We start from the raw sequence: 24,377 nt of genomic DNA on the forward strand, positions 1-24,377 counted from the left end.
ATTAGGAATTTGTTAACATTGGACTTGAAGACATCCAAGTTGTAGTCCGGAGGGAAGCAGGCAGACGGAACAGAGTTCCACAGGCGTGCAGTTCTAAGAAAGAAGCTTTGTTCATGGAATCCACGTTTTGATTTAGGCACAGATATAGAGTGGGGGAAATTTTTCACATTGGATTCAGCTAGACGGGTGTTTTTCGTGAAAGATTGGCGAGGGGGGACCAGAGATTGGAGTTCAGACGAGCATCTGCCATGGAAATAACGATAAAACAAGGACAGGCTCGCAACGTCTCTTCTGTGGGAGAGAGGTTGCAGGGTAGAGAAAAGGGCATCCCCCACTAAGCCGCGAAGTCTATTTTGTACTCTGTCAAGGCAGGATAGGCTGTTTTTAGCAGCTCCTGCCCAGATATGGCAACAGTATTCCATCCTTGGACGTACTTGGCTTTTATATAGATAGAGAATTGCATCAGTAGTGAGATATCTTCTGGAGCGGTAGAAGGATCCCACCATCTTTCCAGCGACCTTGGCAACAGACTTGATGTACGTGTTCCATTTCAGATCAGGAGTAAAGGTCAAACCCAGAAGCTTGTCAAAACACGGAGCCTCACCCAGACGAGAGCCATCCATCACAATTGATGCCAGCTGGGGATCAGAGCGTTGATGATGTAAGGATAGGAGTTTGGTTTTGGATGCATTAAAGGTAACCAGCCACATCTTCCCCCACTGAACCACGCGCTCGAGATCAGAGGAGAGAGAATCAGAGAGAACTTTGTCATTTACAGCCTTTGATGTGTTGCCGTAGATGGTTGTGTCATCAGCATAGATGTCAACGAATGATTTAAGTATGTGTTTAGGGAGGTCATTGATGTAGATCAGGAAGAGAGTTGGGCCCAGGATTGACCCCTGGGGGACTCCAGCATTTATATTGCAGGCCTCCGATTTTTTTCCATCGACCACTACTCTTATGAGCCTATCGGAGAGAAATGATTTAATGATTGAGAAAACATTTCCCGTTATACCGTAGCTGGAAATCTTGTGAAGTAGACCCTTATGCCATACCTTGTCAAAGGCCTTTGATATGTCAAGAGCAATTGCCCTAGAAAGGAAGCCTTTGTCAAGAGATTCACTTATCCTGTGGGATATAACCGTCAGCACATCTGCGGTAGATCTTGCAGAGCGGAAACCATATTGTGTGTCACTAAGAAGGTTATTCCTGCTGAGGTGGTTGACTATTTCATTATTTAATATGGATTCCAGCAACTTACTCATAATACACAGGAGACTTATAGGTCTGTGTTGAGAGGGAGATGACTTATCACCTGAATTCTTAAATATAGGGCAAACTGAAGAGGTATTCCAGGGAGTCGGAAAGCACTTCTCCTTAAGGCAGCGCTTAAATAGTTTCGTAAGTATGGGAGCAAGTTCTGGTTGAAGCTTTTTTAACACTATAATTGGGATGCCATCAGGGCCAGTTGCTTTACTGGAATCTAGGTTCTTTATTATCTTGGCGACCTCATGCACGGATATTTGTATGTTACCTAGCTTGTTCTGTGTTATAGGAGGAAATATGGGGAGGTGATGGCCTTCGTCGCATAGGGTAGAGTTAGCTGCAAAGTTCTTTGCAAATAGTTTGGCCTTGTCTGACGCTGACGAGATGACCTCTGGTCCATTGATAATGGTTGGTATAGAACGCACATTTCTGTTCAGGATCTTATTTGTTATTTGCCAAAACTGGTGGGATCCAAGCCGCTGATCAGCTACCTTGGATTTAACAGACTGTGCATATAGCTCTCTTGCATTTTTTATTACTCTTTTACAGTGGTTGCTGGCAGACCTGAAAGCAGCTTTAGTTTCAGTGAATCTATTACGTTGGTAGCTATGGAAAAAGTGATTTCTGTGCGCGATAGCAGCAGCACATTCTGGGGAGAACCATGGCTGGCTGTTAGGTTTTTGTTGAAATATTTTAGATTGTATGAATTGGTCTATGCCTACAATTAACCATTCGGTCAGATCTGATACTATAGAGGACACATCCTTTTTAAACATTGAGTGCAGAGGTAAATCAGATATGAATGCACGGAAGCTATCCCAGTCAGCCATAGAGTATCGGTATACAGTACGGTGGAGGGGTACGTCTGGGGGCTTCTTACATTTCGTTTTTATCTTAACTGATACGACGGAGTGGTCGGAGGATCCTAGAGGAGAATGAACGGAACATGAACATAGCTCAGGGGAAGTTGAGAGAAAAAGGTCTAAGAGGCTTGCATATTGACCGGGTGTATCGGGCCCACGGGTGGGTTCGCGAACAATCTGAGTGAGGTCATAAGCAATGGCAAAATCATGACAAAACCTTCCCTCATGATCTGTCTTATTTGAATGGGTCAGCCATTCCACGTTATGGACGTTGAAATCACCACATATGTGGATGTTAGCCGAGGGATGTGAAGACAGTATGTGGTCAATTTTCTCAGATATGCTCTTAAAGATAGTAACTACGCTGTTGTGGGGCCTATAGAGGGCAAATATAAATGCAGTGGTGTTAGCAAGTGCAACCCTGAAGCACATATAGGGTAAATTAGGATCTTCTCTAGAGATATCCCTGCCACACGGAAAGCCATCCTTAATGTAGGCACATATTCCATGCCCATGGCGATCTTGGGGGTCAGATTTAGCTGTTAAATTTGAGCATCCGTTAATTATGAACTCGTCTAGGGTAGTGGTCGGTCCTATTCCAGTTTCACTTAGAAATAATATGTCCGGTTTCGTCTCCTGTAATTGGGATTCAACCTCTGGAAGGTTGGAACGTAGACCCCTGATGTTGGAGAAGGAGACCTGGTAGTAGGGGTCTACGTTGAAAGATGGGGTTCTAGGTTTAATCGAGTTTTTATTCTGGATATATTTCATGTTGAGGTTTGGGGATTTGTGGAATAGGCCGGCATACTTGGTTAGAGCAGTACAGAGAGAGAAAGTAAGAGAGAAAAAGACAGGAATTTTTTTTTTGTAGCACACGAAAAGGTAAAGCCGTAACAATTACCCACTAGTATGGCATCGAGAGGCCCCACCAGAGACTACTGCATGGTCCAGATCCACTCACCAAATGGCAATACAGCAGTCCCAGTACTTTGCGCCTGCTGATAGGACAGCCTCCTTAGTGGTTAATCCAAGGTTCGGGTCCCTGACTATCAGGCGGATAACGTCAGCCCAGACAAACGTTTACCTCCAGCACCCTTACTAGTGACATGGCCACAAGGACAGACAGAGACAGAAAAATTTGTGGAACTCTCTTCCGTTTACCTGTTTCTCACCTGACTACAACTTGGATGTCTTCAAGTCCAACATAAACAAATTCCTGATGAACCGCCCCCTTAAGTAAGACATTTTATCGAATTTCTTTTACTAAGGATTACCGCAATATTATTCCATTGATTACTGTACACGCAATAACCCTTATCCCCGAGTGGCTTCCGGGCCTTGACAAGTGGTGACTACCATGTAAAAAATCAACATTTGTGCATATTAATTAAATTGTGAACCAACAGACAAGAATACGTCTTTATTATTACACAAGATTCAAGCAAGCTAGCAAGAAAGGATCACCGGACGGTGCACAAAGTTTTATGATTATTAAGAAATTCCTTATTGTCTTAACAGAGTACAAAATCAATTTGAAATCTAGTGAGTGGTTATCTCTTCAGTTTTTTTACAGACCCTTTCTCACAGAAGAGGCGCTGCTAGTCTGTGTGTACCTCATCGTTATTTCTATAGAAACATCTCAATTCAGCTCTAATTTCTGCTTCCTCCTTGCGTAAGATTCACAAAAATATTTCGCCTCTAACAACTGAAAATAACTTTCCTTCCTCCCTCTCTTATGTGCATAGCGCTAGGCGGAATTTTCATGAACAGTGCTTATTTCCAAGAGCTTTCAATCTGTGGAACATGTTAACACGAGATTGCTACGACATTGTTATTTTCAAATCCAATAGTAAATGCTTGTCATAATCCGTCCTTATACGCAATTGAATTTTGTTTATTTGATTCATCAGTTTCAATCATCTTATAATATTTGTCATCATTAAACTAACTCATATATATTTATCTAAGTAATCATTATCCTCAAGTGGTTTGGATCTTAAAAAGTAGTGACTCAACTGTAATAGAAAATGTTCAGTTTATTTTTCAAATGATCAGTAACACATCTGGGCTGCTGCACCAACCATTAGTTCCACACTATTAGACAAAGTCGAAAAGGGAGTCTTAAATATAATAGGTCCCGATTATTTATCAAGCTCCAACCTCTGTCCCAACGCCGCAATGTTGCATCTTTTTGCCTGTTTTACAAGTTTTTAATGGAATCTCCTCTGATGAGCTGATAGTACTTATGCCCCCCATCGACGTCCATACTCCCGACTAACCAGCGAAATCCAATCCATTCACTGTTAAAATTTCTATATGCCGAAAAGTATACTCTAATAGCTTCTTTTCTCAAGCTGCTGGACTTTGTAATTGTCTCCATGTTTCCTGCTTCCCTGGCCGTACTAAGCTGATGTACTAAGTTTAGATGTACTGTGAACAAACATCTCACTGCTCAAATCCCCATGGTCCCATCATTAGATCTGATCCTAAATAGTAGCCTATGTATCAATACGCCTTGTTTGGGATGAAAATGAATACAAAATATATATTTAACTGAAAATTTATTCATCTAATCGATCCTTATCATCGAATAGTTTGGACCTTAAAAAGTAGTTACTCATTTGTATAAGAAAATGTTCACACAAGTACAAGTGATAAGTACCAAGAGATAGGTTAGTGTATGATATTCTTCGAGGTGCCGAACGGTATGCTACGCATCCTTACGTTAATACGCCTATTTCTACTTTGCTTATGACAAAGACGACAATAGTCATTTGAACAAGTTGGGAGAAAAACTATTAAAATCTGATAGATTTTATTTGATAGAAAATTTGTGGAATACAGGCAAAACTAAAGAATAATTGGCGGATAGACAAATTGCAGGTGACCACAAAAGCCATCAATCATAACGAATAAATATTCTGACTTTGCTAAGATGCATAAAATACTCAAACAGACGTCTTTCATTTTAATAATTGCAATTACAATTGTTAAGCCTATTCAAGTGACAGTAATATTATTTAAGCGACAGTAACCGTTAATGGCTTTTGTCTAAAGTTTCAGTTGAAATTTATATCTTCAGAGATAATAAAAAATGTTTCAGTTTCTGTGTCTTTTTTGCTCTTATTGTTCTCATTGATCGCGAGATCTGAGCGAGCGCTTGTGGTCTTGTTTAATGTAAAATTTTGTGTAATAGTCTAGAATTCAGGGTCAGTTTGTTCCACCTTATGGAAACTGTGTGATAGCATGGATGTCCCCCAGAACCAGGGTCCCCGGAAGAGTTAGATGGTGGTTCATAAAAACGAAAACATTGTGGAAAGTAATAAAGATCTACAAGGGATTATGTCTTAATGATTAATAGCATTTTGGAGCCTCTTATTGTAGAAAAAAACAAACATTGTAGACCCTTAAAATTTCTGCGATGGACGGGAGATAATTCCCTGTCGATCTTTATTGGAGTTGCCTCCCCTTCGTCAACTATTTTCACAAATATGATAACAACGCCATAAAATAGAGACTAACTCAAAGAATAAGAACATATCTACGAAGCCAGTAACTTTTCTCTTTTGCTTTCCGAACAACAACCAACATGCCTGAAGACGGTCGAAGGCCAATCTGACCGAAACGTTGCACAAATAATACTCAAAATAAGAACAATCGTCCGATTATTACAAGATTATTGTGTGTTCTTCTCTCATAGACCGTAACATAACATCTCCGGTTTGCACTCTCTCTACAGACCTATTCGATCTACACGTCACAAATAGCTCTGAGGATATTTCGTCTTTCAGCTTCTTTTTACTTTACATTTGTAGTAAATAGGATAAATTTTACATCTGTAGTAAATTTTACATCTGTAGTAATAGGATAAATTTTAAAACAACAAAAAACATTTGTTTCTGGGGTTTAAGTTTTTTTTTTGTTTTTTTTTTTTGCATCAATTTTCAGAAATGTACATTTAGATTGCAGCTTCCTGACTCCAGCTTATTAGGGAGTGATAAACCTTGAATAAAGATGTCAGCTTATATCGGCGATGCAAACACAAAAAAAAACAGAATTTATCTCACGTCTCTGTCACGTACTTCTAATCATGACGTAATATTCTGTAGCTTTATCATAACTCTAGTCTGTCAACTTATATAATGGGATTTTCCAATATTCTAACTTATGCAAATGTATCCTCTCACGCAAATGTAATATTCTTAACACTACTTTTATACACCTGACTCTAATTTTGCTAAGATTTACAACATAAATAACGACGACTTCCAGGTAAACATTTTTAACGTCATCTGCTATTGGAGTTGTATTTTATTTATTTATTTTTTGTTAATATTTTCGCAATACAGTAAAACCCCATGATACGGCATTAAAAATTAGTTACAAAATACACTACAGTATAAAATACACATGTATATAATCAAATAACATTGTAAATAACACCATAAAGCGGGGCAAATACCATAACCAGGGACCGGAAAAACATCATATTCCACATAGTAACCTGAAAAAAATGTATACTAGTACTACCGTGTCTCGGGGTTCTACTGTAAATGTTACTTTACATGAGATTAAAAAAAAATGGAACTCTTATTTTGAATTAAAATCTTTTGGAGATAAATAATATAGATATTTCGACGGTTGACCTTATTTTTATTGTATTCTTTGTAGGAGTGTTTCTACAATATAAGCTATCTCCAAAACGGACGGCATACAGATTGTAATAAAGAAAATAGTTTTATAGCTTATTCAAGAGAATAGAATTCATTGATATCATTAAGTATTTACACCAAAAGATCGTTTTTACTTCTTATAATCAGCTTTCACGTAAACTTATACACAGTTCACCGTTTCGCGATGCGTTTCACATTCGCATTTATTCTATATTTTATGCAGCATATAACGAATGTTTAAACAAGAATCACGAAGTAGAGCAACGGTGTGTGCGCGCACTGGACATTGTTGGGGCTATTTTTAGGAAAAAACATATTTGATAATAGTGGTGGGTGTATTCTACAAAAACACCAGAATCTTGTTGGAGTGCTATAAATAGCGATGTTTTCTTGAGATGTGGTACAATATCTTCACGAAGTCTAATTCTGATATTTCTAACTTTAGTGGAATCCTTATCACTTTTGAACAATTCAATGAATCGATGGAAACAAGATTGTCATTTAATCCAAATGATAAAACTTGTGTATGCCTACTTTCTTAGATCCAAGATTCAAATTGAAATTTTAAAAGAATGGCATAGAAAACACTATTAAGGATATTTTTTTTAAGGAGTTACCAGTTATCAAGGCCGGAAGGCCGCTCGATGATAAGGGTTAATGAGTGTACGGTAGTCAGCGGGACAATATCGTAGTAATCGTTAGTTGTGAAAATTTGAGCAGATAAAAGTTAAGTTCAACCTGGAGACTGCGACTACAAAAGAAATACAAGAATCACAATCTAAACTCTAAAGGAGTAACGCCCTTATGCTTAAATGCACAAAAGAACGTTACCATTATGTTGCTTTATCATTACTCGCAAGAGGTGATGATCCATTTCAGTGGTGGAAGAAGACATAGGAGACCTTACCATTGCTTAGTAAACTTATTTCAAAATATTTAAGCCCACCACCTTCACCGTGTCCTGAGAATGGAGAAACTCTTATGTTTCTGCATGGTAATTTAAAAGTATTCAACTTTAAATACTGGGGAGAGTCTATGAGAGCAGAAGATGCAGGGGAGAGGATGGCCGGTATCAGCAAATTCCGGATAAAGCAAGTAAGTATGTAAGTAAAGGCATATATAGTAAAATATAAGTAAATATTCATACAGGATATGAATGTGTAGGTACATATATATATTTGATAGATAGGAATATTTAAACACTAAACGGAAATTGCAGATAAAAAAACCGGCCAAACAAAGAAGAAATAAAGAATTAAAATAAATGATTAAGTTATAAAGTATTAAGAAAGTATGTAGAAAAAACGATAATTATTAAATACTGTTAGTATATAATTAACTAGAATCTAAACAAATAAACTATGCAAAGAGAAAATTGAAATTAAAATTAAACAAAAAATAATTCGACCTAACCCTCATGCACTCACCTCTATAACCAATTAAAAAAAACTATACTTACAGCAAGCCTCATAGATGTATATATATATATATATATATATATATAAATAAAAATATATATAATTAAAAAAAAATATATATATATATTTTAATTATATATTTTTATTTTTAAATTTATATATATATACATATACATATATATACATATATATATATGTATTTGTATATATATATATATATATATGTATATGTATATGTATATATATACGTATATGTATATCTATCAATATATATATATATATATATATAACTACTTCATTTACTCACATAAAATAAATATACGAAAGTATAGATTTATGCGTAAACTTTAAGTATTTACTTCAAAAGTGCTCAATACGTAGGTAGAGCTAGTTAGTAATTTATAAAATATATATGGCGATTAAGCTACACTGAATATTCAAAATTAAGCTACACTGAATATTCAAAATTACTATATATATATATATATATATATATATATATATAAATTTAAAGATAAAAACAAATTCTTCAAGTTTACAAATTGAATAATTTTGTAAACTGAAAGCAAGTAAAAATATATATTAATATTTATATGACAATCCTTACTAGACAAAAATCTCAATATATATATATATATATATATATATATAATGAAAATTCACTAAAATTTGAATTACTTTCTGATTTTAGCTTCTATAATGTTATAAAATTAAAGCTTATATAAATATTAGTATCAATTAGATAAAGAAGCTAAATATACGATATATAATATTATAAATGAAAATTTGGAATTAAATCTAATGAATTAAAAAAGCTTACGAAGACCTAATTTTTTGATAAGGAATACAGAAATTTTAACTTCCCTGTCGAATAAAAATTCGCCGCAATTTTTTTAATTTTAATATTTGATTTCCCGTTTACATATATGTGTGTATGTGTGTGTGTGTGTGTGTGTGTGTGTGTGTGTGTGCAATATGCTCATTTATAATAAATATGTATTCATATGAAATAGTATATATATATATATATATATATATATATATATATATATATATATATATATATATATATATATATTGCTATCCAGAAATAGAGGGGAAGAGGGGGGTGTTAAAAAGTGAGAGAAAGTGAGTGAGGATTTTCTATTATTTTTACGGAAAAATCTATTCAAAGGATGTTCATTTTCAAAGATTTGTCGGTGCCATGTTCTTCTAGAAAACCATGAACCGTTATATCGGATTAAGTTCGATCTTTTAGTATTTGGGTGAGCGTCGCAAAAGTATCGATTGATAATCTCTGCTCTGTCCCAGTGCGAAATGAGAAAAAAAATCAATGCCTTTTCCTTGCAATGTCTCCCACTTTTTCAATCGATTTGTTAACAGAATCAAATATCGATTTGCATTCGAAGTAAAGGCTTAATAAATGCCCAAAATCTGGCGAGTATGTCAAACTCTCTTTGATTTCCGGGAGCGTGTCTGAAGGACGGGTGTAAAAACGCCTCTGCTTTCTGATACTGTTCGCATTTGCGGTTGTAATTTCTTTTAGTTATTGAAGGAATAGATGTTGGAGATCAAAAACTTCTAAAGAATAGAGTTAGAGTTGGATGAAACGCTATATAAAGTAAGGCATGTGTATATGTTTATTTTTATATTTCTATGTATAGGGTTTACTCCTAAACTAATCAACCAATAATTGTGGATTTGAAACACATCTCCTGGACGTAATGCTCGGCAACGTGGGCTCTATCTAGTTTAATTTAGTTTTATGTAAATGGTGGAAAAGAAGGAGGAAAGTCTTCCGTGAAAATTTTAGATACCTGCAATTTTCCGAAATTTAACAGTAGTTAATAAACATAAATAAATGTGCCTATCTTCCGATGCCAAAAATGAGTTATTTAATTATCTTTTTATTGAATTTTATTTAATATAGCTGCCGCGACTAAACCGGCTCTCCCGCCCGGGGTAACTTGGGTGAGGAGGGTGTGGGGACACCCAGCAGGACCAAAAACAAGACCTATCAAAGGTCGAATGAGCATCTTATGAGCCAATGGCCATCTCCTGCAGCCAGAGTCGGTACCAACGTATTGTCTTTGTCTTTCCTTGGATTCTACCGGCTCTGGTCAAGTTCCACTCGTGCCGCTTGGGCAACGCACGAGTTTCTTCGCCCAGGCTCTCGCAACGGTGGAAGATAGTTACGAGTTAAAAGTCTGGGCGCAGAGAAGACAAACCTAGTGACTACGTTTACTGTTGCTTGCATTAATCTTTCATAGATTGCTTGCCATTATTATTTAATATATATTAAATATTCAACTGCTGGAAGTAATGATTAATTTATAAATATTTATTGATCTTTCAACTACTGTTGGTGTGCATGACTTGTGTATTGCCTTTTCTGAAGGCAATACACACGAAAGCCCGCAAAATGTTTGCTGAAGACATGTCAACAAAGCCCATAGATAATTGGAACCATGTCCTATGGTTGGATGAGACGAAATTTAATTTGTTTGGTTCTGATGGCCTTAAGCATGTGTGGTGGCGGCGTCCAGGTGAGAAGTACAAAGATAAGTGTATAATGCCTACAGTGTAGCATGCTAGTGGGAATGTCATGGTCCGGGGACGCACAAGTGCTGCAGGTATTGGAGGGTTACATTTCATGATCCACTCCCTCCAGACACTGGGTCGCAGAGCAGTGTTCCAGCATGACAATGACCCAAAACATCCAAGACAACAACTGCTTTACTGAAGAGGCTGGGAGTAAAGGTGATGGACTGGCCAAGCATGTCTCCAAACTTGAACACAATGGAACATCTTTAGGGCATCCGCAAGCAGAAGGTGGAGGTGCGCAAAGTATCAAATATCCGCCAGCTTCGCGACGTCGTAATCGAAATGTGGAAGAGCATTCCAGTGTATCATGTGAAGATCTGGTAAACTCCATGCCCTGAAGAGCCTTTTTTTTTTTTTTGGGATAATGATGATGGCTACACAAAATATTGAGAGTTGACATGATGCATGTTAATATTGACAACTTTTGGTAAGGGGTGTACTCACTTTTGTTGCTTGGGATTTATATTTTAATGACTATATTTGGAATTATTTTAAGGGAAAAATAAATTAACTCTGTTATATATGCTGCAGACAGACTACTTTTCATTAGGTTAAAAAATTATTTTTTCAGTGTTTTCCCATGAAGAGATAGACTTAAATATTTGAGGAAATGTGAGGGGTGTATTCACTTTTATGATACACTGTATATATATATATATATATATATATATATATATATATATATATATATGTGTGTGTGTGTGTGTGTGTGTGTGTGTGTGTGTGTGTGTGTGTGTGTGTGTGTGTGTGTGTGTGTGTCAAATTTTAGTAATTCAATAAATTTTAAAAAATTATGACGTGAAATTGTTAAATTTCAAATCAAAAGATTGTTATTATAATATGTAAGACAAAGAATACATTTGAAATAGTATATCTCCTCATCCTTTAGGATTTCGATGGCTACTATCTTTTCAGATGAGAAAATATCATCAAATAATTATAATGCTTTACACCTTATTTGCTAAACTAGTAATACATGGAAAATCACAATTAAAAGTTTTTTAAGCATTTAAATATCATAGAGTAAGGGAAGTTAATGAAAAGGATATAGAATTTCACATCCAAATTGCATGGTAAATAGGAAGTGAAGGTCTTTGGTAGCCGTGAAGTAATGGGATCTAATCTGTATTTTGAGTAATCCACGGCACAATACTGATATGTTGTATATTGAGCAATTTTTATTTAGATGGGATTGTTCTTATGGAATATTACTGCCAATAATATTTTGTAAAACCTATAATCACAGGTTTCCATACCAGTTGATTTGTTGGATAACTTTATTCTGAAGAGTAAACATACATATATATATATATATATATATATATATATATATATATATATATATATATATATAGGCTTCGAAATGCCCTGGCATAAAGAGTCCCTTCTTTCCCCCAAATTTTGCCTGTATTCCATTATTCAATAAATGATCCATTCTATATCTACCTATATATAGTTTTGTGTCTTCATTTCATTCTCTTGTTGTCCTATTATATATATATATATATATATATATATATATATATATATATATATATATATATATATATATATATACACGACGAAACACGATTCAGTGGATAATTATATTTAAAAAAACAATATGTATGCCGCACCCCATGTGGGGGTACTAAGTCGATTAAAGAGAAAATTATTCCCAACTCGCATTTAGGTACAAATGCACTTTCGTAATTAATTAAATTCATTCAAAACGTATCGCAAAAACAAAAACAAATAACATCTATATATATAATCGAGATAAGACACTGATTAGAAATCAGATGAAAGATCCTGATAGATATTACTTGAAGTAATATATTCAGGGCGATCCTAGCAAAAAAGGAGAAGCTCAATATTTAAGTATAGAGCAATATATAAGTTTAGTGGTTATATTTAAATTCTGAACAAACAACATATAGACACATATATTCGAATTAAGAATTTATTGTTTGACATTTTCAAACATCAGAGGAGAGAAAATATTAGCAAATATTTATAGAGGTATGTACCCTATTTGCTAAAGTCAGTGAGACATGGAAAGTCAAAGTCAAAATAATCAATCAGAAGTCATGTAGCAACATACTACACTTTAATTTCTTACACGTAATTTGCACTCTGGGATCTTGTTAGAATAGTATTTCCAAAAATATGTAGCTTCCCAATTAAAGAGCGTATAATTCGTCCCTATCTACTAACCATAGATTGGAGTAAACATTCCTCATTGCAAGGTAATTTCCAGATCCGCACAGATAAATAAGAAAGAACAATACTTAATGATGCGTCATCCCTGTTGGTACTAAAGTAATTCAATTCTATAGCCTTAGTTACACAACCCTACTCTTCTCATCTTCTTAATGTTAAGTAGCAGTGTAGGGGCTAATTCGGTTTTCTTTTTTATGATAATTGTAGTTATGTTACCTACACTGATTATTATTATTATTATTATTATTATTATTATTATTATTATTAATAGCATGACTATTGGTATACTTCCTTTATGCCTAAATCTATACATCTGTATATATGTATGTAGGTATATCTGGGTGTGTATGTATGGATATATTGTATATTTGTGTGTGTGCTTGTGCGTATATGTATGTGTGCGGGTATATATGTCTGTATACGTGCATATATATATATACATGTATATGTATACATATGTATATATGTATGTATGTGGGTATATGAATACATGTGTAGAAAGCCTTTTCCCAGTTTAATATTATTAAATAGTATAATGTTATTGATATTACCGATCTTTAGACACTTTTCAGTAAGGCATTATTATTTTTTTTTATTTAACAGTGAAGTATTACCGTTAGGATTATAAAATAAAAATAAAACGTTCTATTAATACTCTTAGCCTTGGTTTTACAATTCATAAACATTAGTATGTTCTAAACCTTTATTTCAATTCTCCCTTTTATGTGACACTATCAACGCGTATAAAATTTACAAGAATAGCACCTTATGGAATAATATATATAATTTGAGTTGAATGAATTAATTCGATTTAAACGGACAAAGGAAATTAAGATGAAACTAGTATAAATTTTTGAAAAAACGCATTATTCCATTTGCGTTTTGTCCTTTCCTTTTTATTTTTATTTTTATTCTTATCTCTATGTCCCTTCTTGTTCACCTTTCTTTCCCTGTCCTGTCTCTATACCCAGTACACAACCTGCCCTCAATAAGCGACCGGTCAAACTTTTTTATGGGTCTCTTGAACATTATTTAAAGAGATATCTCTTCTGCTATGTATATATGTATGTATGTATGTATGTATGTATGTATGTATGTATGTGTCAGGTCATGTCATGTGCTACTGGTACCATGTAACCCAGTACTACCTCCCTCATGGTCGGGTCATCGGCGACTAAACTGGTTCCCCCACCAGACTTGTTTGGTGAGGAGGGCGGCTAGTCTCCCTGAAGGATAAAAAACAAGACCTTCCAAAGGGCGAATGAACTCTTTTTCTGGGTCAACGGCCAGCTAGCACCGTGTATATTTGTGTGTGTGTATATGTGTATTGAGGTGGAGAAGGCTCCCGTAAGCCGTGGTGAAGGCAACCTTTCTAGGAGAAGCAAATCTCTGATTTAAAAACCATAAAGCGGAAGACCATTTTAAATTAGAGATTTGCTTCTCCTAGAAAGGTTGCCTTCACCACGGCTTACGGGAGCCCTCTCTACCCCAATACACATATACACAAATATACACGGTGCTAGTTGGCCGTTGACCCAGAAAAAGAGTTCATATATACATATATATATATATACATATATATACATATATATATATATATATATATATATATATATATATATATATATATATATGAGAAATACATCGATAAAGAAGAAAACAAAACCAAAATTATGAAAATCTTTACAAATAATCAAAATAAGAAGTTGACGAATCCATCTATAAATAATCTCTATAAATAAAATATGTGTTTGTATTTGGATTTACACTTATAAGTTTTTCTAGCTGAGTACCTCGAATGCCAATTTCGTATACAAGTACTCTTCCATTTACAGGCACACAGCGATGAGGCGCACAAGATGATGTTAATCAATCGGTCTGAAAGATTATTTTCTGGGGATCACAACTTGCGATTTCAGCTTGCCTTCCGACAATTCATGCAGCATACATTTTTCAAACTTCGAAATCTTTTCCCATTTTTTTAGAAAAGGGCGATAAACTACTGTATGGTTGGAAGAAATATTCATTTCCAATTCACTAACTTATACTGCTGTTTTTTTTTTTTAAGTGTTATGATATTTATTTGAGTGAGGCTTGGTTTGGGTATATTGTTTTACGGCATATACATCCTTTTAGGGTTTTTTAATGATTAATCCAGTTAGTTCAGTAACTTCTCGCTGAATAATTGACTGAAGTATCGCATGGCGACTGTTTTGAACGTACAGGTTTCAGTCACGGAACAGTCTTTTAAAACCAACTAGGAGAAATGTTTTTCTTACTCTTGTACCGTGTTGATTACAATATGAAGTGTCTATGGCACAACAAAATGATTGCAATATCGTATAACAAACTGCAGATAATCATACAAAAGTAGATGCATGTCACCTCGATAATAAGCTAAAATAGCACCATTTTTTTAATAAGATTAAGGACTGTGAGATATTATCGCACCTTGGTTTTTCCCTTCACAGAATAAAAGAAATCAAACAAAAATCACAACAGGCTCACCTTTAAACTCCAACGTAAGTTTTAATCAAATAAAAAGATCAAAATTGCAAAAGATGTGCCATTTTTAGCTTTCTGCCGAAACAGAGCTGATAACACCCATAAGGGTAGTAGTTCATGGTTTATCTTCGCGTTTGCAGGATTCAAGACTCGACGTTTTTCGAAGAATAGTTGCAACAAGTCGATGAGTTAAGTGATGCCTTTCAAGGATGAACGCTGCGAGTCCGGTAGTCATCATGGAGTTCACTGTAAATAACCGTCTGAATGATGGACAAAGGACAGATCAAAATGTAGACCTTGAATTATACAAGTAATGAAGAAAGTCAATCAATCGTAGAGCACAACAGTGTGAAAAGAATACGATATTTCGTCCATCGAAAGGGCATTGGTGTTTGCAAATGATAATAACAGTCTTCCCCACATTAAGGCATTAATACGTCTCAATGAGACAAAGGGGTTTTGAGGCTACATGCCTCAATTGAGTTTTCTTACGTCCATCTGACCTGTTGTCTTTGTGAAAACTGAGGTGACATGAAACATAAAAATAATGCCAAAAATACGACTAGACAGTTAGTAACAACAATCTGATAGGCCCTAAGAAAATGCTTATTTCTGCAGAAGCTAGATTTCTCTAGTATATTTTCCTTGCTATTTATTTTACGTAAGGTCGTGGTTTAATGCTTTTCAAATAGAACAAAACGATCTACTGTGATGAATAATGGTTATATTGTCTCTAATATAAAGGGTTGTGTGTTTGATTATCATAAAGGGAATCGCGTGTGAGTGACATGTATTTTCAGAACCTACCTCTGCTTCTTCGATGTTGGACCATCTGGAAATTTCTCATCCTGGAGGGAGACTTGATACCTGTTTTTGGATGAAGATTCAATCACTCCAAGACAAAGAATTAGTTCTATAGTTTTTATTTCACTTTCTCCAGATGTCCTGCAGAAGGTGGGAGTGAAATCGGCCTATGTGGGTTCTTCTTCTGCACACGTCAGCGTTCGTCCCCCTCCCCCGTGGAGAGGAGGAGACAACGGGAAGTCGTCCGTTGTCTTCTGAGTCCAAATCAAATCTCCACGATTCAGCTAACCTGATCACATGACTCACACGCAATCAAATCAGCTGATCTTTTACTTCTGGCCAACGTGTCTACACTATAATTCACCTCTTCCCCTCTCTCTCTCGCTCTCTCTCTCTCTCTTTCTCTCTCTCTCTCTCTCCCTCTCTCTATTCCTTAACATAATGGTCGAGATCACAAAGATTTATAATTGGTTTGTCATTTTAGGTTTGTGCTTGAACGGAAAATGCGTGAAAAGTTGAGAGACTGAAAGAAGTGTTTCTTTGTATACAGCGAGGTAGAAAATCTTGCACTGCCTACAAAAAGTAATAACGGCGAAGCAACGATACAAAAACACACATTATCTATTCTGCTTATTAACTTTAAGAATATTTAAACAAAATAAAACAACAGAAGAACAAGCCATGAAGTCAAAGAACATGTAACTCAGTCTAGTCACTTGAGTGACACTGCCATACAGCGAGAAAGTAATCACCGTCATTTTCGTAGTTCACTCTGTATACTATCTATTTAAATGGATCTTAAAATAGACAAACGCATTCTTACATATCAAAACAAGACTTTCTAATCACACTATCTGAATAAATTAAGCTTAAAATAAGTAGACACACGAATGCATTACTTTTTGACTATCTGGTATATTTGGGCAGATTTTGAGCCGGACGTTTCGAAGCGTCCGCTCGACTTTGCCTTGAATATGACGAAAACCGTTGGAGTTTGCCTGTATTCTGACGTAAGACGCCGATCAGCCAACGAAAAACGGATAAAAGAGAGATTTTTTTCTCGTCCCAAATTAGAGCCCGTGTTAATGTACAGTGTAGCCCGGATATAAGAACACCGGATATAAGTTTAACCCGAATATAAGAGAACTCTAGAAACCAGAGAAGAAGTCTCTTATATCCGAATTACACTGCAGTACCACTCTCTTCGTATAAAAAAAATATATTTACCATACAATGAGAGGGGTACTACAGTGTAACCCGGATATAAGATACTTCTTCTCATTGATTGAATAATAAAACAAAATTACGGTAGATCCCTGTTTTGTTTTGTTTTCTTTTTTTTCTACGATTTTCCATTTATTTTACTATTTCTGTTTCGTACCGTTGTCAAGACTTGATCATTGGCGACGCTCGGTATAATCCGGCGGTTGATATCATATTCCTGGCAAAGCCAAATGGACGTTTAGATACGTCCAGTTCAAAATCTGCGCAAGTACCAACTAAATGACTCTTGGAATGAGTAGACAAACACATGCGCATATTTTATAAAATTTTCAAACCAAGCCTAAAAAGTTTTCAGATAACCGTGCGTGTATATTAATTATTTATATAGTTTATTCGTTGAAAAGGGAACTTATCAAAGTATATTTCCCAGCATTTAAGACTGTACATAACAAATCGTGAAAAATATATGAAAAATTACAAATTAAATAAACAATTGATTATCAAGGATAATCCTACGTATATTGTCTCCCTTATTAATTCATCTTCATCTCGATTAGTCTGGCTCATATCGCATTGCAAACAGTATTATATATAAACTACCTATAGACATTTATCGGCAATGATTCAAGCCAACCAGCATACCATTTTATGTTTTATTTTATATTTATTCTATGATTTTGTAAGCATTTAATTCGGGGAAACGAGTGAGTGGTCGTCGCCAAACATCTAATAGCAGTTCCTTGCTATCATAATTACATTTTCAATCAATGCTCAACGGAAGAGGAAAAAAAGATTACGAAAAGTAAAAACAAATTTACCTTGTACAAAAAAAAATATATAATCAATTTAGTAAATGATGAACAACTTCTTTAAAATCCTATAAATATCAGTGCGTTCAGAATAATTGTGTGTCAAAATTAGAACATAATATTGATTGAATAGTTTTTCTGCAATAAAAAAGGCTAAATGTAACGATCGCATAAAATAATAATTCGATTACTAACAGAAGTATCAAAGAAGATTCAAAGAAATTAGATTTGCGATAGATTGTAGCCAAAAGTGTTTATAAAAGGGGGATTATTTCATATTTCAACCATTACTTGAAAATAAATAGGTACGAGTTCGGGATGAAATTTGTGAATGAGACGCAAGGTCGGCTCAGCCACAGCGAAGTGTAGTCCAATTGATATTAATTTCCGTTAAATTCGCCTACCCCATCTCGTAGCTTTTAGATGAAATACTCGGTTAGCTTATATCTAAATTATTTTCCTCTATAACTTTTAATTTGAACAGCTTACCTTTAAATTAGAACTTTGAATTTGAACAGCTTACCTTTAAATTAGAACTTTGAATTTGAACAGCTTACCTTTAAATTAGAAAAACTGAATTTTAAATGTAACAAGACCGATAGCCGTTAGTCGCGTGCTCTCGTGTAATGAATGAATGCGTGAATGTAGGATTGACATGAAATTCTTAAAGACAAACTAAAATGACCGAAAAATGGGCTGAAATTACTTAAATAAACAAAAAGTATATGAATTAGAATGACTTTAATGAACTTAAGGATGAATAGAATGACCTTAAGAATGACTTGAATGCTTAAAAGATAAATGGAATCCTTCGAAAACAACTTGAATGATCTGCAGAATGACTTGAATGGCTTTGAGACTGATTGGTTTTAAAGTGGGTAATCATTTTACATTAAGTTAATACAGAACAGTGATCCCCCACTTTCTATCATAAAGTTACAAACATAAGTAGAGCATGTAGTAATAACAGATATTACACTTTGATCTTGGCCAAAAGGCCAAGAAAAGAGTATTTATTTGCTCCCCCACCGAGCAAATTAGGCACAAGGCCGATTTTTAATGTGAGGAGTGAAGAGGAAATGGGTACCAACTCCCCGGGGAGTAGGGGAGCTGACTATTGAGAATTGGTATGAAGGGTTGACCCTACATTGACCAAAGTCTTATATGTGGAACTGCCCCCACATATGGTCTTTGCTCGCAGTATCTGCCGGAACAGATACTACACTTTGATCTTGGCCAAAAGGCCAAGAGGAGCTGTATTTATTTGCGCCCCCACCGAGCAAATTAGTCACAAGGCCGATTTTTTATGTGAGGAGTGAAGGGGAAATGGGGACCAACTCCCCGGGGAGTAGGGGAGTTGGATAGTGACAATTTGTATGAAGCGTTTCCCCTACATTGACCAAGGTCTTATATGTGGGGTTGGTATTTATTTGCTCCCCGACCAAGCAAATTAGGCACAAGGCCGATTTTTTATGTGAGGTTGAAGGGAAAATGGGGACCAACTCCCCGGGGAGTAGGGGAGCTGGATAGTTACAATTGGTATGAAGGGTTGCCCCTACATTGACCAATGTCTTATATGTGGGGTTGGTATTTATTTGCTCCCCGACCAAGCAAATTAGGCACAAGGCCGATTTTTAATGTGAGGTTGAAGGGAAAATGGGGACCAACTCCCCGGGGAGTAGGGGAGCTGGATAGTTACAATTGGTATGAAGGGTTGCCCCTACATTGACCAATGTCTTATATGTGGGGTTGGTATTTATTTGCTCCCCGACCAAGCAAATTAGGCACAAGGCTGATTTTTAATGTGAGGTTGAAGGGAAAATGGGGACCAACTCCCCGGGGAGTAGGGGAGCTGGATAGTGACAATTGGTATGAAGGGTTGCCCCTACATTGACCAATGTCTTATATGTGGGGTTGGTATTTATTTGCTCCCCCATCGAGCAAATTAGGCACACGGCCGATTTTTAATGTGAGGAGTGAAGGGGAAATGGGGACCAACTCCCCGAGGAGTAGGGGAGCTGGATAGTGAGAATTGGTATGAAGGATTGCCCCTACATTGACCAACGTCTTATATGTGGGGCTGCCCCCACATATGGTCTTTGCTTGCAGTATCTGCCGGAACAGATGGTATTTATTTGCTCCCCCACCGAGCAAATTAGGCACAAGGCCGATTTTTAATGTGAGGAGTGAAGGGAGGGGGAAGGGGAAAAGGGGACCAGCTCCCGAGAGGTGGGAAATGGGAGCTGGTTAAAGGTCAGGCATGTGGGGTTGCCCCCACATCTGGTCTTTGCTAGTCATAGCTAGTCATAGCTAGTCATAGCTTGCAGTATCTGTCGGAACAGATGGTATTTATTTGCTCCCCCACTGAGCAAATTAGGCACAAGGCCGTTTTTAATGTGAGGTAAAAACCAGCTCCCCTAAAAGGGGTCACTCTGGTTACCAAAAATAATTGTCCCAGTATAGAGGGTTTCCCCTTCATTGACTGGTACAAATTATCTTAAGTGCAGCATTTGCCGGAACAGATGGTATTTATTTGCTCCCCCACTGAGCAAATTAGGCACAAGGCCGTTTTTAATGTGAGGTAAAAACCAGCTCCCCTAAAAGTAGGCAAAAAGGGGGCACTCTGGTTACCAAAAATAATAATTGTCCCAGTATAGAGGGTTTCCCCTCCATTGACTGGTACAAATTATCTTATGTGCAGCATTTGCCGGAACAGATACTACACTTTGATCTTTGAGAAAAGCTTAAAAAGCTAAGAACAGCATCTATTAAGAACAGACCTTTGATCTTAATCAAAAAGCCAAGCACAAAAGTTTTACGGACAAACCGACCGACCGACCGACGGAGTGACTTATAGAGTCGCTTGCATGCAACTAAAAAGCTAAACTTTAAATGGAATTAATGTAATTTAAATATATAAAGTAAACAGAAAACTATAGACAAAGAAACATTTTAATCTACAATTTAAAAATGTGGATGTGACCAACTAGGTATTAAATTTTACCTCTTTCTAATCAAATTAATATCAGTTTAGGTTACCATAAAACTGATTATTAGAACCATTTTTATGTATTCCTCATATGTGTATTGAGTTTGTTCGTAGTTGTTCTATATAAGAGCCTCGTTAACCGTCAGCGGTGGCTTGCTTCATCGATACGTATAATCACTAGGGCTATGACAACAGCATATTCGTTTCCTTGTTTTAATTCTCAGGTATATATTTATTGATATCTTATATGTTTTTATGTAGAGTAATGTGGTTCTCAGTTGATTAATTATGTCTAACTGTGTCGGACTCGAGAGTCAAAACTATGAAAAACATATGCTGTTGTCATAGCCCTAATCATCACCATATCCTATCATGCCAATACTGGATGCATCATTAGGCATCAAAGCTACAGTCCATCAAATATTGATCAGTACAATTTGACCCATCACTACAGCCACTGAGGATCAACCAATCGGGGTTTTCTATAAGGGCAGTTGCCAGTCCCCATCTGTGGGGATTGCTGACGTTCTTTCCAACCTTTATTGTTGCCCCGTTCAGGACCACCTAGTTCTTCCTTACGAGATCCGTTCTGTGTGGGAGATGTTCACTGGGTTATTTAACAGTTTAGTTCAAACAGTTATTCAAGCCATTCCATCTGTCAATGTGGTAATTTTGTGACAGTGCAAGGTCAAAGATCTCGTTGGTTATTATTACGAAGAAAAACTGAACTAATATTCCTGGTGTACCAAATGCAAAAGAGATCCAGACAATTGCACTTAAGGGAACAACGAGGATACTAAAAGGAGCTCTCGGTTGGTTTCAATATAAAGCAGGGCTATGTTGGCAGCTGGTTTGGCTGTCCCATACCTAATGTTACAATCCTCAAAGGAAGAACATTTTTAAAAAAATAAAACAAAAGTACGAAATTTAGCAAATCTACCCGGTCATGGTAAGCAGAATGATGTCAGTCTATATAAGATTATTCAGTTCGACCACTAAATTCCCAAGTTGAAAAAAATGAGAGGAGAGTACATCGGCTGAAACGTTATGAATATAATAAAGAAGATGGGGATACCAATAAAAATAATGCAATTTATCAACTACATTATTTAAAAAATCTTCCGAAATGTAAGAAAGATATAACCTGACAAATTTTCACCATCTCAGCTGATCACAACGTGAAATTAAAGCATGCCTAAAAACGAATTAAATGCGTGAAACTTGACAGAAGGATGGAGTATCTGTGGGACATGAAAACGACCGTAATATGGATAATTGTAAGAATAGTAGGGCCATTTCTAAAAAAAAAAAATTATTTTTAAACTGAAAAAAGATTTCAAGAAAATGGAACCACCGCATAAACTGCAACACTGATGAAAATAATTGTCGTATTAAGAAAACTCGTTAAGTGTTAAAACCAAACTGGATGACATCAGAGAAGATTCCAAGAAATTAGATTTGCGATAGATTGTAGACAAATATGTTTATAAAAGAGGGATTATTTCATATTTCAACCATTACTTGAAAATAAATAGGAACGAGTTCAGGATGAAATTTGTAGAAATGAGACGCAAGGTCGGCTCAGCCACGACAAAGTATGGTCCAACTGATATTAATTTACGTTAATTTAAACTATTTTTTCCCTTTTAAAAAATATAAATTCGCCTACCCCATCTCGTAGCTTTTAGATGAAATACTCGGTTAGCTTATATCTAAAGTATTTTCCTCGACAACTGCACTTTCCACTCTATTTGAAAAAAAAAAATGAGTATCAACTTTTTATAAGACTGAACTTTAAATTTGAACAGCTGACCTTAAAATTAGAAAAACTGAACTTTAAATAAAACAAATGTAATTTAAATATATAAAATAAACAGAAAACTATAGACAAAGAAAAAGTTCAATCTACAATTTAAAAATTGAGAAATCATGTTGGAAAAAAATCATATAACTGAGAGTAGCTAACCTGAAGTGAGGTTGCGAAAAAAATGCAATCTTCTTCGCGACCTTCTACTCAGGTCTTGTAACCACAGTAACATAAAAAAAAAGAATGAAGTACTCTTCACAAAGGAGGAAGGTTTTTATAACAATGACCTTACTCTATTAGTATAAATAACCACAAGGCTATTGTTCTTCTTGGCTGTTGGAAGAACATCCTCATCTCCGGCAGCTACACCCAGGTAAGTTATGTATTATTCATTACAAGCACACGAAATGTCGATTAAGATGACACCGAGGCTACAAATCAAGTAGATATACATACAGCGCATATTAAAACGAACATAAGGAAGTTGTGGTTACCTGAGTAAATATATAAAAAATAATGCATATCTCTCTTCAAAAGAAAAACGTCGTTGTGTTAACACCACTCATGCCTCGCCTCAGAGAGTACAAAGAGTACTGGAATCTCAAGAAAGTCTACGAGGGGCGTGTAATAAGTAATGCCCCTGACCCACTTCCAGTTGTCTGATCTAGCTGAAATTTATGCGCACTGATTTATATCTCTACGGGGTATGTGGCAAATTACAGCTCTGAACTAATTGTGGTTTCTGTTTGACAGGTGTTTGAACTGAGTCAGGTGTGAAATGGAGCCTGTTGAATGTCGAGCAGTGATTTGGTTTTTGTATTTAAAAGGACGCACACCACAGGAGACTTTTGATGAAATGAAAGAAACTTATGGTGATAATGCCCCATCATATGACCTTGTAAAACGCTGGCATCGTGAATTAAAACATGGCCGGAAGTCTGTGGAAACAGCTCCCAGATATGCTCCCCTTCTGCCATTGATAAGGCATCTGTCCGTCAAGTTGAGGCTGCCATTTTGGAAGATCGCCGCATTACTATTCACCAAATAGCCCAAGATGTCAAGATTAGTACAGGGTCTGTGGAAACTATCATTCATGACCATTTGCATATGCATAAGGTGTCTGCCAGATGATTTCCCAGGTTGCTCACACCATTCCAGAAGCGAGAAGGCGTCGAGTGCTCGAGGATGAATTTGGAGATGTGCCAAGAAGATG

The 24,377-nt window shown here is 36.0% G+C and overlaps 1 protein-coding gene and 2 pseudogenes across 1 annotated transcript in view; 1 reads left to right on the top strand and 2 right to left on the bottom strand.

Annotated features, from left to right (window-relative positions):
• Nucleotides 1-24,377, top strand: part of LOC145284065 (uncharacterized) — a 154,756-nt gene that overhangs the window by 53,208 nt on the left and 77,171 nt on the right. The window lies entirely within an intron of this gene.
• On the bottom strand, nt 19,231-19,378 carry LOC145284280 (U2 spliceosomal RNA; annotated as a pseudogene).
• On the bottom strand, nt 19,447-19,624 carry LOC145284331 (U2 spliceosomal RNA; annotated as a pseudogene).

This window comes from Euprymna scolopes, chromosome 8 (genome assembly GCF_053919585.1).
Source record: "Euprymna scolopes isolate OS-2025 chromosome 8, ASM5391958v1, whole genome shotgun sequence".
Lineage (NCBI taxonomy): Eukaryota > Metazoa > Mollusca > Cephalopoda > Sepiida > Sepiolidae > Euprymna > Euprymna scolopes.